General features: G+C 39.9%; 1 long non-coding RNA gene and 1 pseudogene across 2 annotated transcripts in view; both read left to right on the forward strand.

Moving 5' to 3' along the window:
* The window catches only part of LOC309652666, an 857,026-nt gene that overhangs the window by 547,860 nt on the left and 292,899 nt on the right, over positions 1 to 16,267 (forward strand). The gene's annotated exons all lie outside the window — the stretch shown is intronic.
* The window catches only part of LOC309652561 (melanoma-associated antigen B16 pseudogene), a 392,313-nt pseudogene that overhangs the window by 334,298 nt on the left and 41,748 nt on the right, over positions 1 to 16,267 (forward strand). The gene's annotated exons all lie outside the window — the stretch shown is intronic.

Raw genomic sequence — 16,267 nt, forward strand, 5'->3', positions numbered from 1 at the left:
TTTAATCCGCTGCTCCTGAGGCTGCTGGGAGAGATTTCCTTTCTCTTCTTTGTTCACACAGCTCCTGGGGTTCAGCATTGGATTTGGCCCCGCCTCTGCGTGTAGGTTGCCTGAGGGCATCTGTTCTTCACTCAGACAGGATGGGGTTAAAGGAGCAGCTGATTAGGGGGCTCTGGCTCACTCAGGCTGGGGGAAGGAAGGGGTACGTAGTGAGGGGCAAGCCTGCAGTGGCAGAGGCTAGCATGACGTTGCACCAGCCTGAGGCACGCTGTGTGTTCTCCCGGAGAAGTTGTCCCTGGATCACGGGACCCTGGCAGTGGCGGGCTGCACAGGCTCCCAGGAGGGGAAGTGTGGACAGTGACCTGTGCTCGCACACAGGCTTCTTGGTGGCGGCAGCAGCAGCCTTAGCATCTCATGCCCATCTCTGGGGTCCGCGCTGATATCCGTGGCTCGCGCCCGTCTCTGGAGCTCGTTTAAGCGGCGCTCTGAATCCCCTCTCCTCGCACACCCTGAAACAATGGTCTCTTGCCTCTTAGGCAGGTGCAGACTTTTTCCCGGACTCCCTCCCGGCTAGCTGTGGCGCACTAGCCCCCTTCAGGCTGTGTTCACGCAGCCAACCCCAGTCCACTCCCTGGGATCCGACCTCCGAAGCCCGAGCCTCAGCTCCCAGCCCCCACCCGCCCCGGCGGGGGAGCAGACGAGCCTCTCGGGCTGGTGAGTGCTGGTCGGCACCGATCCTCTGTGCGGGAATCTCTCCGCTTTGCCCTCCGCACCCCTGTGGCTGTGCTCTCCTCCGTGGCTCTGAAGCTTCCCCCCTCCGCCACCCGCAGTTTCCGCCCGTGAAGGGGCTTCCTACTGTGTGGGAACCTTTCCTCCTTCACAGCTCCCTCCCATCCGTATTCTTTTGTCTGTGTTTTTTCTTTTTCCTTTTGCCCTACCCAGGTACGTGGGGAGTTTCTTGCCTTTGGGAAGTCTGAGGTCTTCTGCCAGCGTTCAGTAGGTGTTCTGTAGGAGTTGTTCCACATGTAGTTGTATTTCTGATGTACTTGTGGGGAGGAAGGTGATCTCCCTGTCTTACTCCTCCTCCATCTTGAAGGTCTCCTCAATATTGCCTATTTCTGATGAGTTGTATACTTGCCCTCATGTAGTGAATTTATTTATTCCTAATAATGCTTTTTACCTTATGATTTATTTTGATGTTAACATTAATGCAGGGGCTTTCTTTTGGTTTGAAAATATCTGCTATATATTTCCCACTTTTTTAACTTTAATACTTTTGTTTCTTTATATGCATGTTTACTCTCTTTTTTAAAAAATATTTGAATTTTATTTTATTTTTTTGTACAGCAGGTTCTTATTAGTCATCAGTTTTATACACATCAGTGTATACATGTCAATCCCAATCTCCCAATTCATCACACCACCACCCCCACCCCCCTGCCGCTTTCCCCCCTTGGTGTCTGTACATTTGTTCTCTACATCTGTGTCTCAATTTCTGCCCTGCAAACTGGTTCATCTGTACCATTTTTCTAGGTTCCACATATATGCGTTAATAAACTATATTTGTTTTTCTTTTTCTGACTTACTTCACTCTGTATGACAGTCTCTAGATCCATCCATGTCTCAACAAATGACCCAATTTCGTTCCTTTTTATGGCTGAGTAATATTCCATTGTATGTATGTACCACATCTTCTTTATCCCTTCGTCTGTCGATGGGCATTTAGGTTGCTTCCGTGACCTGGCTATTGTAAATAGTGCTGCAATGAACATTGCAGTGCATGTGTCTTTTTGAATTATGGTTTTCTCTGGGTATATGACCAGTAGTGGGATTGCTGGGTCATGTGGTAATTTTATTTTTAGTTTTTTAAGGAACCTCCATACTGTTCTCCATAGTGGCTGTATCAATTTACATTCCCACCAACACTGCAAGAGGGTTCCCTTTTCTCCACACCCTCTCCAGCATTTGTTGTTTGTAGATTTTCTAATGACGCCCATTCTAACTGGTGTGAGGTGGTACCTCATTGTAGTTTTGATTTGCATTTCTCGAATAATTAGTGATGTTGAGCAGCTTTTCATATGCTTCTTGGCCATCTATACGTCTTCTTTGGAGAAATGTCTATTTAGGTCTTCTGCCCATTTTTGGATTGGGTTGTTTGTTTTCTTGATATTGAGCTGCATGAGCTGCTTGTGTATTTTGGAGATTAATCCATTGTCTGTTGATCTGTTTGCAAATATTCTCTCCCATTCTGAGGGTTGTCTTTTCATTTTGTTTATGGTTTCCTTTGCTGTGCAAAAGCTTTGAGGTTTCATTAGGTCCCATTTGTTTCATTTTGTTTATGGTTTCCTTTGCTGTGCAAAAGCTTTGAGGTTTCATTAGGTCCCATTTGTTTATTTTTGTTTTTGTTTCCATTACTCTAGGAAGTGGATCAAAAAAGATCTTGCTGTGATTTATGTCAAAGAGTGTTCTTCCTATGTTTTCCTCTAAGAGTTTTATAGTGTCCGGTCTTATATTTAGGTCTCTAATCCATTTTGAGTTTATTTTTGTGTATGGTGTTAGGAAGTGTTCTAATTTCATTCTTTTACATGTAGCTGTCCAGGTTTCCCAGCACCACTTATTGAAGAGACTGTCTTTTCTCCATTGTATATCCTTGCCTCTTTGTCATAGATTAGTTGACCATAGGTGCATGGGTTTATCTCTGGGCTTTCTATCTTGTTCCATTGATCTATGTTTCTGTTTTTGTGCCAGTACCATATTGTCTTGATTACTGTAGCTTTGTAGTATAGTCTGAAGTCAGGGAGTCTGATTCCTCCAGCTCCGTTTTTTTCCCGCAAGACTGCTTTGGCTATTCATGGTCTTTTGTGTCTCCATACAAATTTTAAGATTTCTAGTTCTGGGGCTCCCTGGTGGTGCAGTGGTTGAGAATCTGCCTGCCAATGCAGGGGACATGGGTTCGAGCCCTGGTCTGGGAAGATCCCACATGCCGTGGAGCAACTAGGCCCGTGAGCTACAACTACTGAGCCTGCGCGTCTGGAGCCTGTGCTCCACAACAAGAGAGGCCGCGACAGTGAGAGGCCCACACACCGCGATGAAGAGTGGCCCCCAGCTCGCCGCAACTGGAGAAAGCCCTCGCACAGAAACGAAGACCCAACACAGCCAAAAATAAATAAATAAAATAAATAAATAAAAGAATTATTAAAAAAAAAAGATTTCTAGTTCTGTAAAAACTGCCATTGGTAATTTGATAGGGATTTCACTGAATCTGTAGATTGCTTTGGGTAGTATAGTCATTTTCACAATATTGGTTCTTCCAATCCAAGAACATGGTATATCTCTCCATCTGTTGGTATCATCTTTAATTTCTTTCATCAGTGTCTTACAGTTTTCTGCATACAGGTCTTTTGTCTCCCTAGGTAAGTTTATTCCTAGGTATTTTATTCTTTTTGTTGCAATGGTAAATGGGAGTGTTTCCTTAATTTCTCTTTCAGGTTTTTCATCATTAGTGTATAGGAATGCACGAGATTTCTGTGCATTAATTTTGTATTCTGCAACTTTACCAAATTCATTGATTAGCTCTACTAGTTTTCTGGTGGTATCTTTAGGATTCTCTATGTATAGTATCATGTCATCTGCCAACAGTGACAGTTTTACTTCTTCTTTTCCAATTTGGATTCCTTTTATTTCTTTTTCTTCTCTGATTGCTGTGGCTAGGACTTCCAAAACTATGTTGAATAATAGTGGTGAGAGTGGACATCCTTGTCTTGTTCCTGATCTTAGAGGAAATGCTTTCAGTTTTTCACCATTGAGAATGATGTTTGCTGTGGGTTTGTCATATATTGCCTTTATTATGTTGAGGTAGGTTCCCTCTATGTGCACTTTCTGGAGAGTTTTTATCGTAAATGGGTATGATAAAAATTTTGTCAAAAGCTTTTTCTGCCTCTATTGAGATGATCATATGGTTTTTGTTCTTCAATTTGTTAATATGGTGTATCACATTGATTGATTTGCATATATTGAAGAATCCTTGCATCCCTGGGATAAATCCCACTTGATCATGGTGTATGATCCTTTTAATGTGCTGTTGGATTCTGTTTGCTAGTATTTTGTTGAGGATTTTTGCATCTATAGTCATCAGTGATATTGGTCTGTAATTTTCTTTTTTTGTAGTATCTTTGTCTGGTTTTGGTATCAGGGTGATGGTGGCCTCAAAGAATGAGTTTGGGAGTGTTCCTTCCTCTGCAGTTTTTTGGAAGAGTTTGAGAAGGATGGGTGTTAGGTCTTCTCTAAATGTTTTATAGAATTCACCTGTGAAGCCATCTGGTCCTGGTCTTTCGTTTGTTGCAAGATTTTTAATCACAGTTTCAATTTCATTACTTGTGATTGGTCTGTTCATATTTTCTGTTTCTTCCCGGTTCAGTCTTGGAAGGTTATACCTTTCTAAGAATTTGTCCGTTTCTTCCAGGTTGTCCATTTTATTGGCATAGAGCTGCTTGTAGTAGTCTCTTAGGATGCTTTGTATTTCTGTGGTGTCTGTTGTAACTTCTCCTTTTTCATTTCTAATTTTATTGATTTGAGTCCTCTCCCTCTTTTCCTTGATGGGTCTGGCTAATGGTTTGTCAATTTTATTTATCTTCTCAAATAATCAGGTTTTAGTTTTATTGACCTTTGCTACTGTTTTCTTTGTTTCTATTTCATTTATTTCTGCTCTGATCTTTATGATTTCTTTCCTTCTGCTAACTTTGGGTTTTGTTTGTTCTTCTTTCTCTAGTTCCTTTAGGTGTAAGGTTAGATTGTTTATTTGAGATTTTTCTTGTTTCTTGAGGTAGGCTTGTACTGCTATAAACTTCCTTCTTAGAACTGCTTCTGCTGCATCCCATAGGTTTTGGACCATTGTGTTTTTGTTGTAATTTGTCTCTAGGTATTTTTTGATCTCCTCTTTTATTTCTTCAGTGATCTCTTGGTTATTTAGTAACGTATTGTTTAGCCTCCATGTGTTTGTGTTTTTTACGTTTTTTTCCCTGTAATTCATTTCTAATCTCATAGCGTTGTGGTCAGAAAAGATGCTTGATATGATTTCAATTTTCTTAAATTTACTGAGGCTTGATTTTTGCCCCAAGATGTGATCTACCCTGGAGAATGTTCCGTGCACAGTAGAGAAGAAAGTGTAATATGGTGTTTTTTGGATAGAATGTCCTATAAATATCAGTTAAATCTATCTGGTCTATTGTGTCATTTAAAGCTTGTGTTTCCTTATTAATTTTCTGTCTGGATGATCTGTCCATTGCTGTAAGTGAGGTGTTAAAGTTCCCCACTATTATTGTGTTATGGTCGATTTCCTCTTTTATAGCTGTTACCAGTTTCCTTATGTATTGAGATGCTCCTATGTTGAGTGCATATATATTTATAATTGTTATATATTCTTCTTGGATTGATTCCTTGATCATTATGTAGTATCCTTCCTTGTCTCTTGTAACACTCTTTTATTTAAAGTCTATTTAATTTAGATCACTTGTGATTTTTTAAAAATTAAGCATCAATTTGAATATAATTCAGTTTTTATAATTTATTTTTTTATTATAAAATATACCTAACAAAATTTACCATTTTCACCATTTTAAATGTACAGTTCAAAGGCATTAAAGTACACTCATTGTTGTACAAGGATTACTACTCTGTCTAGAACTTTTTCATCTTTCCAAACTGTAACTCTGTATCTTTAAACAATAACTTCCCATTCACTCTTCATCACAGGCTTTGGCAGCCACAATTCAACTTTCTGTCTCTATGAAGTTCATTGCTCTAGGTATCTCATATAAGTGGAATCGTACAAGATTCACCCTTTTGTGACTAGCTTATTCACTTAGCATAATGTCTCCATGGTTCATTCATTCATCTATGCTGTAGCATGTGTCAGAATTTCATTTCTTTTTGAGGTTGAATAATATTCCATTGTATGTATATATTCACATTTTGTTTATCTATTCATCCACTGATGCACATTTGGACTCTTTCCACCTTTTGCCTTTTGTGAGTAATGCTTATATGAACATAGGTGTACAAATATCTGTTTGAGTCCCTGCTTTCAATTTTTTTGCATAAATACCCAGAAGTGGAGCTACTAGATCATATGATAATCCTATGGTGAATTTTTTGAGGACTACCGTGCTGTTTTCCACAGTGACTACACAATTTTGCATGCTCACCAGCAATGCATAAGGATTCCAATTTCTCTACATCCTTACCAATACTTGTTTTTTTCTTTCTTTCTCATGTTCTTTCTTTCTTTCTTTTTTTTCTTATAATTCAATCTTTCTCTTTTTCATATGCAGTCTTAATGGATGGTAACTGGCACCTCATTGTGGAGTTGATTTGCATTTCCCTAATGATTAGTGATGTTGGGCATCTTTTCATGTACTTATTGGCCATGAATATCTGTATATCTTTTTTGGAGACATGGCTTTTCAAACCCTTTGTCTATTTTTAATTGGTTTTTGTTGTTGTTGTTATTGTTGAGTTGTAAGAGTGATATATTTTAGATGTTAATCCATTATCAGATATATGGTTTGTAAATATTTTCTCCCATTCTGTGGATTCTCTTTTCACTCTGTCGATAATGTCCTTTGATGTATACATTTTTAAAAATTTTGATGAAGTCCAATTTATCATTTTTTTTTCTTTTGTGTCTTGTGCTTTTGGTGTCAAATCAAAGAAATCATCGCCAAATCCATTGTCCTGAGGATTTTTTCCTGTTTTTCTTATAAAAGTATTATATTTTTAGCTCTTATGTTTAAGTCTTTTATCCATTTTGAGTTAATTTTTGTTTATGATGTGAGATAAAGTTCCAAACTTCAATGTTTTGCATGTGAATGTCCAGTTTTCCCAACACTATTTGTTGAAGACTCTCCTTTTCCTGTTGAATGGTCTAGGACCCTTGAAGAAAATAATTTGAGCATACATGTAAGGGTTTATTTCTAGATTCTCTATTCTACCCATTGGTCTATATGTTTGTCTTTATGGCAGTACCACACTGTTTTGACTAGTATAGCTTTGTATAAGCTTTGAAAACAGTGAGTCTGAGTGCTCCATCTTTGTTCTTTTTAAAAATTATTTTGGCTATTCTTTGTCTTTTGAGATTCCATATGAATTTTAGAATGGATTTTTCTGTTTCTTCAAAATACATCATTACAATTTTGATAGGGATTATATTGAATCTATAGATTGCTTTAGTAGTATTAATATCTTAACAATATAAAGTCTTCTAATTCATGAATACAGGGTATATTTCCATACATTTATGTCTTATTTCTCTTATCAATGTTTGTTTTTTTTTTTAATTTATTTATTTTTGGCTGCATTGGGTCTTTGTTACTGTGCACGGGTTTTCTCTAGTTGCGGTGAATGGGGGCTACTCTTTCTTGCGGTGCGCGGGCTTCTCATTGTGGTGGCTTCTCTTGTTGTGGAGCACGGGCTCTAGGCGCGCCAGCTTCAGTAGTTGTGGCACGTGGGCTCAGTAGTTGTGCCTTGCAGGCTCTAGAGCTCAGGCTCAGTAGTTGTGGCTCACGGGCTTAGTTGCTCTGAGGCATGTGGGATCTTCCCGGACCAGGGCTTGAACCTGTGTCCCCTGTATTGGCAGGCAGATTCCCAACCACTGCGCCACCAGGGAAGCCCTTATCAATGTTTTTTAGTTTTCAGTGTATAACTCTTTTGCCTCTTTGGTTAAGTTATTCCTAGGCATTTTCTTCTTTTTGATGCTATTATAAATGGAATTTTTTCCCTTAATTTCCTTTTCGGGTTGTTTATTATTTGTGTAGAGAAACAAAACTAATTTTTTGTGTTGATTTTGTATCCGAAAACTTTGCTGAATTAATTTAATAGTTCTAAAAGTTTGCATGTGTGTGTGTGATCATTATGGTTTTCAACATATAAGATCATGCCATCTATGAACAATGATAATTTTACTTCCTCCTACCCAATTTCAGTGTCTTTTATTTATTTTTCTTCCCTCATTGCTCTGGCTAGAACTCCAAATGTTATTTTAAATAGAAGTAGCAAAAACAGACTACAATGCAATTTTTAACATCGACCAATATCTATTTTCACTGAAGATCAAATGTACAGTCCTAGTTTACATTAACTCTAATTGATTCATGAAAAAGAAAATAACTTGGGAACATTTACCTTCCTTCCACTAATTACAAGTTGGGAGACCAACAGAAATTAAATAGGATGGATGGGATGGAGAAAGGGTCTAAAAATAAAAAGTAGAATTTGGAGCAAAAGCTAAGAGGTCAGTAGGAATAGCAGCTCTGGATTTTGTAGGATCCGAAGTTTATACAATTTTGGGGTGCTCCTTTAAGGGAAAAAAATACAAAATTATGAATACAAAGTTAAGCAGGAAATTGAATATTTATTTAAGATGAGAAAATAAATAACAAATGTTTGTAGTCTTAGAAATTCAGATTCTTTTCTCTGAGAAAATTTAGGAAATCCATCAGCAGTGATTTTTTAAACAGGTTTCCTGATTACAGTCTGGTTTCCTCTCCCCATCGACAATACTCTACAACTCCCAGAAACTCTCAGCATTATCAGAAGTCCATAGAATCGGGGCCCTGTTGATGCTGAAGCATCATTTGCTTCCTGGGGAGTTCACCAGCTGATAGTAGAATGCCTGATTATATATTATTTCCTCACATGTTGGCCCTGATGAGTAAGACTGGGAATAGTTACATTGTATCATTTTGTACAGTTGCTCTAGGACTAAAACTTGAAATACCTGTATTGCATCTGTATTTGATTTTTGCTTGAAAGGAAGGAACATAATCTATAGCCTTATAATGCCAGGGAATAAAAAGCATGATTTATTAAACCAACTTATCGTGAAAATTCTTGCCAAGGAAGCTTGATTATTGGAAATTCCAGAAGGATTTGCTGACCACTCAGACTCATCCATAGTATAATCACCAGAATTATACACCTCAATATTGTCTGTAAAACTTTTTTGGTGTCTTTAAAAGCTGCGTGTATGTATGTGAATGTGTGTGTGTGTGTTTATGTAACCCCTACCAAGGACTCTGATTTTTAGTTCCTTAAAAATATCAGAGGGCTTCCCTGGTGGTGCAGTGGTTAAGAATCCGCCTGCCAATGCAGGGGACACAGGTTCAAGCCCTGGTCCAGGAAGATCCCACATGCCACGGAGCAACTAAGCCCGTGTGCCACAACTACTGAGCCCACGTGCCACAACTACTGAAGCCTGCGTGCCTAGAGCCCATGCTCTGCAACAAGAGAAGCCACGACAATGAGAAGCCCACACACCGCAACGAAGAGTAGCCTCCACTCACTGCAACTAGAAAAAGCCCGTGCACAGCCACGAAGACCCAACACAGCCATAAATAAATAAATTTATATTTTAAAAAAATCAGAAATTCTGCATTAGTGTTTTCACAAACTCAGTAATGTGATATATTCAATAAGAAGAAGAACAGAAAACATTGATATTTTGGTAATTGAGTGTCAAGCCATATTCTTGTATTTACTTACTTGATTCTCACAGCAACCCTATGGGGAAAATTCTATTATTCCCATTTCCCATAAGAGAAAGCTGAGGCACAAAGAGGATTATTATCTTTCCCCAGATAACAAATGTAATAAGGTGTGTGCTGGCTCCAGAGACTATGAGCCCAACTGCAACATTTTACTACTTCACCAGGCTGCACCAACTACTAGTGAGTATGTTGTATTTATTTGTGATGTGAGGGTCCTCAATTATAAACGGTTATTCTTTCATCCCCCCAGTAGAAGACCAATTATTTTACATCCTATCCTGTTAGTCACAGAACATGTGGCTGACGTATATTTGCTTTTTGAACTCTTGCTCACCTATTTTCTAGGAAATCTTCCTTAGCTTGTGTACTAAGACTCAACTCTGTCTTCTTTAGTCTCATTTTGCTTTCCCAATTAGAGTTTGTGCTTCATGAGGTCAAGAACCATATTTTCTATTTCCTCTGAATCTCCCAGAATTAGTGCATGGTACTAGATTCATAGAAAGGTAATGATAAACACTGACTTATTTACTGATATTTTTCTAACAACAAGCCAGTGGTAAAACTCAGTTATCTGTAATTTGCATTAAAAAATTATGTGAACCACACATTCCTTCAAACAAGATTTATGGAGGGCCCATATGTGATAAGGATGCAACAAGAATGAAATACAGTTCTGCTGCCATTGAGGGCCTTATGGTATAATAGGAAGACAAAATATAAACAAATAGTTTAGTGATGTGTTACAGAGACATTGTTAAGATTCAGTAAACGTGATGAGTAAATAAATTAGCTTTAGTGGGGATGGAGTGATGTAATTCTAATCTTAGTAAGAGATACCTGACCCATACTCTATTAGAATTGAAGTAAAGTTTTAGGGATTATTTTTGTCTAATCCTTCATCTTATAGGTAAGAAACTGGAGTAGTAAGATACTGAATGGGATTTTTCCTGTTAGTCCAGGCTTGGCTATTAGGAAAAACATCTGGTAACAAAAGACCCTACGAATCCACTTCATCTGAAGAGGGCCTTTCTATGAACACCATCTTCTTCAAGGAATTTAGAGGCAACAGAATTAGCTCTACTACTACTGTGCACCCTCCCATCCCAGAATTAGCAGAGACTTAGAGACGGGAGGAAAGAGAGTCACGCTGGACGGTTTTTGGAGCGTGCAGGTGCCCAAAGAAAGGCTCTTTCCTTCCTTTTACAAGTTTTTCCTTCTAAATCCAAATGTTGACAGTGATGGGTTTGTATTAAGAGAATACATCACACATTTTGGCTGAATCTGCGAGAAGGAGAGACTGAGATCTCTTTTCCTACTTTCTCATCTGGATGTCCTGGTACCATACCCTAAGGGGAGTCAGTAACAAATTTTGGGAATAGTTTGATAAGTGTTCTTTGGAGGTTGGTGGCATATGGAAGAGAAAGATTGATGCCACTTTCTGATCTAGAGATTTCTGAAGATGAGAGTCCCATCGCAGGGGTCAAGACCAGCAAGGCTTTAAGAGATCATGGTGTAGGAGGGCTTGGAAAAAGTTTGGAGGCATCTTCACCTCACCCCAGTTTCCACAGTCCTTGGAGAAGGAGACAACACAGTTCCTATGGTTCCAAGAGGAGCTCCAGGGTTTCTCAAGCCACTGACAGGCCAAGCATTGGGATATTCAGCCCAGAGAAGGGATTGGGAGTATGGAGTATTGGCAGGAGGCCAGGGGGAGATAAGAGACTACTGCTCTCTAGGGGTCCTCAGCGATGGAGTGATCCTGGGTAAGGATCACTGATAACCTGAGTATCACCATTCCACCTACATACCAGTAACCACAGAAAGAATTAGACCAAATCAAAGTGAGAAATGGGGCTCCAAAAGGCAGCAGTTACATACAAACATCACTACATTCCTGACTCTCCTCCCTGTTTCCAAACCTGGAGGAGCTATATGCTTAGGAGGGAAGTAGAGAGAATATCCCACCAACATATACACATACACACACACACACACACACACACACACACACACACACACACACACACGGTGTCACATTGAGGGAAAGAAGTACGAGAAGGGGAACAGATCACAACCTCTACAACTCCAGTCCTTTTTAGATACAAACTCAGCATTAACTATAATATCTTTAGAATAACAACTGTGATATTAGAGTTTGAAAGAGGACTAGAGAAAAATTTTACTATTCAAAAACAAAGGATTTGCCCAATATTATATTATAAAGGAGAATTTGAGATTTCATGGTTGAGAGTAGTTAAAATAAAGACGATTTCACATTTACAATTTAAACAGTTCATATCAGAATATCAAGGTGGGGAGTGGGCGATAGGGGTGCAGTCTGCCTAGACAGGGCAAGCGATTTTATTACTGACGTTGTTTAAAATTACTGGACCCAGGCTGATAATAAAAAGCATACCTACTTTTCATTGGCTTAGTTATTGTTTTGTTTTCTCCTCCAGGGACAATGCACTCCTTGACTGCTTGGTCTTGGAGCAGGCCCTACCACACCTCCCTTGATACAGGAAGCCAGTTGAGACTCCCCAAAAATTCATTTGCACTGTGACCAGCCCAAAGAAATAAAACTTCTTTTCCTAGCAAAAGAAAATGTATTAAAGGTGGAGAATTTTGTAGACATTTTATAATTTCTGGCTTTGATTTAAAATCATTTGTATTTTTCTTTAAATTAGTTACAGGTTGAGGCAGATACAGTGGATCATTGGGGAAGCAAACATGGAGACAGAGTTGTGAGCACAGATGATTACTGTGGAATAATGCCCGAGAAAGATAAGGAGGGGGCAGGACTGGGCAGAGAGAGCCTTAGTTTACAATGCAGATCTGACAAAGTCTCAGCCAACCCAGTAGGGAGCTGGGAACAAGGATTACTTGTTAGTCCCCTGCATTGGGCAGAAATGGCCAGGTTCTAGTAATACTACTGCCCAGCCATTGACTGGGGGCTACCCAGGAAGACCATGGCATTTTCTGGAAAGCTGAGGCGGATCCTGAAGGCAGTGCAGCTAGAGGCTGTCAGCCAAATGCACCCCTTGCAGCTGAACAGCACTTCTCTCTTGAAAGGAGATCTAAGTAGTGCATATCCCTGGCTGCCACACCTGATCTCAAGTTAAATATCTGCATCCCCAGCTTTTCTGTTAATTTTACAAGTGTAATAAGTGCTTTGTGATGCCTCATTAGATATTCATCCACCACTTCTATACAGCCAAGTACCATTTGGACACCCAGCATGTTCAAGTGTTAAGAAGAGTCAATTTAGTAAACATGGAACTGGAGGCACTGTGTGACTTGGCTCGATTCTGTGTCACATTTCAGCTTCTTTTTGGTCAAATAAAGTGCTGATTCTCTGACAACAAAGGAATATCTTTTATTCATATTTATATCTTCTCACCCCCTACACAAAAAAATACAGGGCCTGACAGGGCATCTGTTGCCCAGGAGGATGACAGTAAATGTTGTATGTAATAGAATGACTGATTACAGAATGTTTTCCCTTCTTTCCTTTACTCCACGTCCATATAAACAGTCTTTGTGTGACTTGGTATTGCTGGTGGTTCTGAATCTGGTTTTGAAATCAATATATTTTGTCAGTCTTCTTCTTTATGAAAGAAGGAATAAAAATCCCCAATGGTAAGAGATAATTCAAATAAAACCATGCTAAGAAGAAGAAATGCTGTATATAAAAAAGACAGAAGAGCCATTTTCCGGGACCTGCCACTCCAGTGACATCTCCAGCAAGCTAACCTTCCTCCCACCACACTGGAGAGCAAGGCTGGGAGCAAGATATGTTACAGATTGAGGGAGCCAAGCACTCATATGTCAACACAAGTTCAGAAAAGAAGGAAGGGAAGAAAGAAGGAAGAAAAGGAGGACGGTTATAGAAAATAATTATTTAGAAAAATATGAAGGTTGGAAGGCTCCTTTGTGTAAATTTAATAACAACTTTCATTTTATCAGTGGACTGCGGACAGTTTTATGATTGGGGGAAGCTTACTTCCATGATGAGGACATCTAACCACAACAGGGAGGTCCAGGTGGTAGCTAGGATGAAACGTGAATGTCAGAACCTTTAGCAGCCGCCAAGGAAGAACCTGTCCTTTTCAAGTCTGGCGAGTCATGAGGCTGCCATTAAACCTAAATAAGTGAACAGAAACAGTTGTTTCAGAGGATGTGGCTTCATCTGCAAAGGTGTCCACTGATGGATGCCGTTCTGTGCCAGGAGACAGCCGTTGATTCCTGACTTCCCGAGGGTAGCCATGGAGAGCTGCAAATGGGGAAGCTGAAACAGAGCCACATGGGGGCTTCCTGGAAGGCTCTTTGATGCAACTGATTATGATGTTCTGCGGGATAATTCACTTGTTTCAAGTGCATGATGAATGGGATTATTATTCATAATTAGGAATCGCCCAGAGAGCAAAGAACACAAACAATGTCCTGACTAGCTGTCAGTAATTATCAGGCACACACGAATAATGCCCAGGAAATGAAAAGGCTCCAGTATTTTCCTTTAATTTTGTTTAGGAATGTGATTTCCTAACAGCAGTCGAGTGCTGTGGGCAGTGTATATCCCGCCAATTATGTCACCTCAAAGCACCATTCCTCACGGCATCCCTTGCAGCATACACAGAGGAGGCCCGTTGGATAGTATTCCTTAATTAATTATGGTCTTTCTTGTAGACGTCTTTGTAAACAATATCCCCCTCTTCTCCTTCCTCATCTCTTCCTAAAATTGCATGTGCTGCCTGTCCCTTTAGGAGACACACTATATTGGAGAAACTGAATTCTGTTAGCTACCAGCTTAGCCTGTAATGAGAAAGCTTTATAAGGCCAATCAACTCGGTTTGTATGAAATGTCCTTTCTTCTGGTAGTGAGGGGGGAAAAAGTCTTAGCAGCTTTCTTTCTATAGGAACTGCTCCAGTTTTTCTTTTCTTTTTCGTTTTGTTTTGTTTTCTTTGGTACAACTAAATCAAAATACTGTCATGCTCACCATTGCAAATTACTGCAAACTGCGATGAACTGTAGAAAGACCCCGGTCAGAGTGAAGGACCATTTGTAGAGGCACTTAACAACTTCTCCAGTGGCATATCTTTGGGACTACAGTGATCAGAAAAGCCTGGGCTCCCCTGCGCAAATGTCCAAAGAAAATAAACAGCAATGAGAGGGAGGAGATAACGGGCCTCAAACACATTTCACAACTCGCTTCTCATTTTGAGTGTGTTCTGTTGGATTTTCAGAAGAATGTATGCCTGCTGTGCTGGGTGCAGCTGTTTGAGTTCTTACAGTTCTAGGAGCAAGACAGGGAGGAGGCAGAGTGCATTAGCGAGGACCAATTCAAAGCAAGCTAAGTGCAAAAAGCTAAATGTGGCCATTTGGGCAGCAGGAAGCGAGAGCCCAAACTCTCTGCACAGTTCACACACGCACACAAAAGATTATATTTGATTCTGCCTCAGAGCACCTAAAGCTATAGTTGAACTGCACAATTTTATCCCCAAATGGGTCACTTTTGCCCATGCCAAGCTGAAACAGAAAATGGAACGGGAGAAGGGTTAAGGTAGCTGGTTCCTACCGGGGCTCTGGGCACAATATTTGTCCCTTCAGCATATCTAGCCGCTCGCTACTCAAACTATGGTGCATGGTCCAGCATCACCTGGGAGCTTGATAGAAATGCAGAATCTTGGACCCCACCACAGACGCACTGAATTAGAATCCGCATGTTAACAAGATACCCAGGGGATTTCTATGCATATGGCACTTTGGAAAGCCCTGGCCTAGGGCCCTTGCTGAAGTTACCTCTGCAGTTTAGAAGGGAGGAAGGTCCATACTGAACTTCATGAAAAATCAGAATAAATCTGTTCAATATCTTATTTAACTTTCTTTCTATAGGAACTTGATTTCCTTTTTAAAACAACTCGATTCCCAAATTTTTAAAAACATAAGATGTACCGTGGCGATGACAAGCATTAGATTTTCCATAACTGGGGAAAAGTTTTAGTGAACAATGGGCTATTTTTAGAGCAGATTTTATATTGTTAGCCCCAGAATTACTATAAATAGTGGGATTCCTCTTCTATGCAGTTGTGGCAGCAGACAAATTCATGGGTACTGCATATTTTATCTCCCAAGGTGCTGAAAATTCTTTTGATCACGTTAATAAATGGCCAGCAGTCTGTTCTCTTTACCTCCCTTGAAGTTTTACTATTTTCCATAATATTTATCACCAGAAATTTACTTACTCTATTTAGTGTTTGTTTTATGTCTACCATACCTCCCACTGCTCGAAGAATGTTAACTCCAAATAAGTAGATATCTTGCCTGTGACAGCACTTGGCATATCATAGATGCTCAATCAACTTGTGTTGAATGAGTGAGACTCTGTTGTAGGATAGAGATATTTCTTGGGTCCTTCCAATTATTAGGCATAAATCCCCCTAAACTGTTTTACTCACATTGTTCTAGGTTTATCCTCACAAAGCAAATTCATGTATACTTTGTCTTCCAGGATGTCTGGAGAGTGAAAAAGGAATCTTTGGATTGGACAGTGTTGTTGTTGTGTGTGTGTGTGTTTTTTCCTTTGGCTGCGCCACACGGCATGTGGGATCTTAGTTCCCAGGCCGGGGATTGAACCCGTGCCACCTGCAGTGGAAGCACGGAGTCTTAACCACTAGACCGCCAGGGAAGTCCTGAATCTATGGACTGTTGTTGAATACATCCCTCTTTG

The sequence above is a fragment of the Balaenoptera physalus genome, assembly GCF_965194825.1.
Source record: "Balaenoptera physalus genome assembly, chromosome: X".
Lineage (NCBI taxonomy): Eukaryota > Metazoa > Chordata > Mammalia > Artiodactyla > Balaenopteridae > Balaenoptera > Balaenoptera physalus.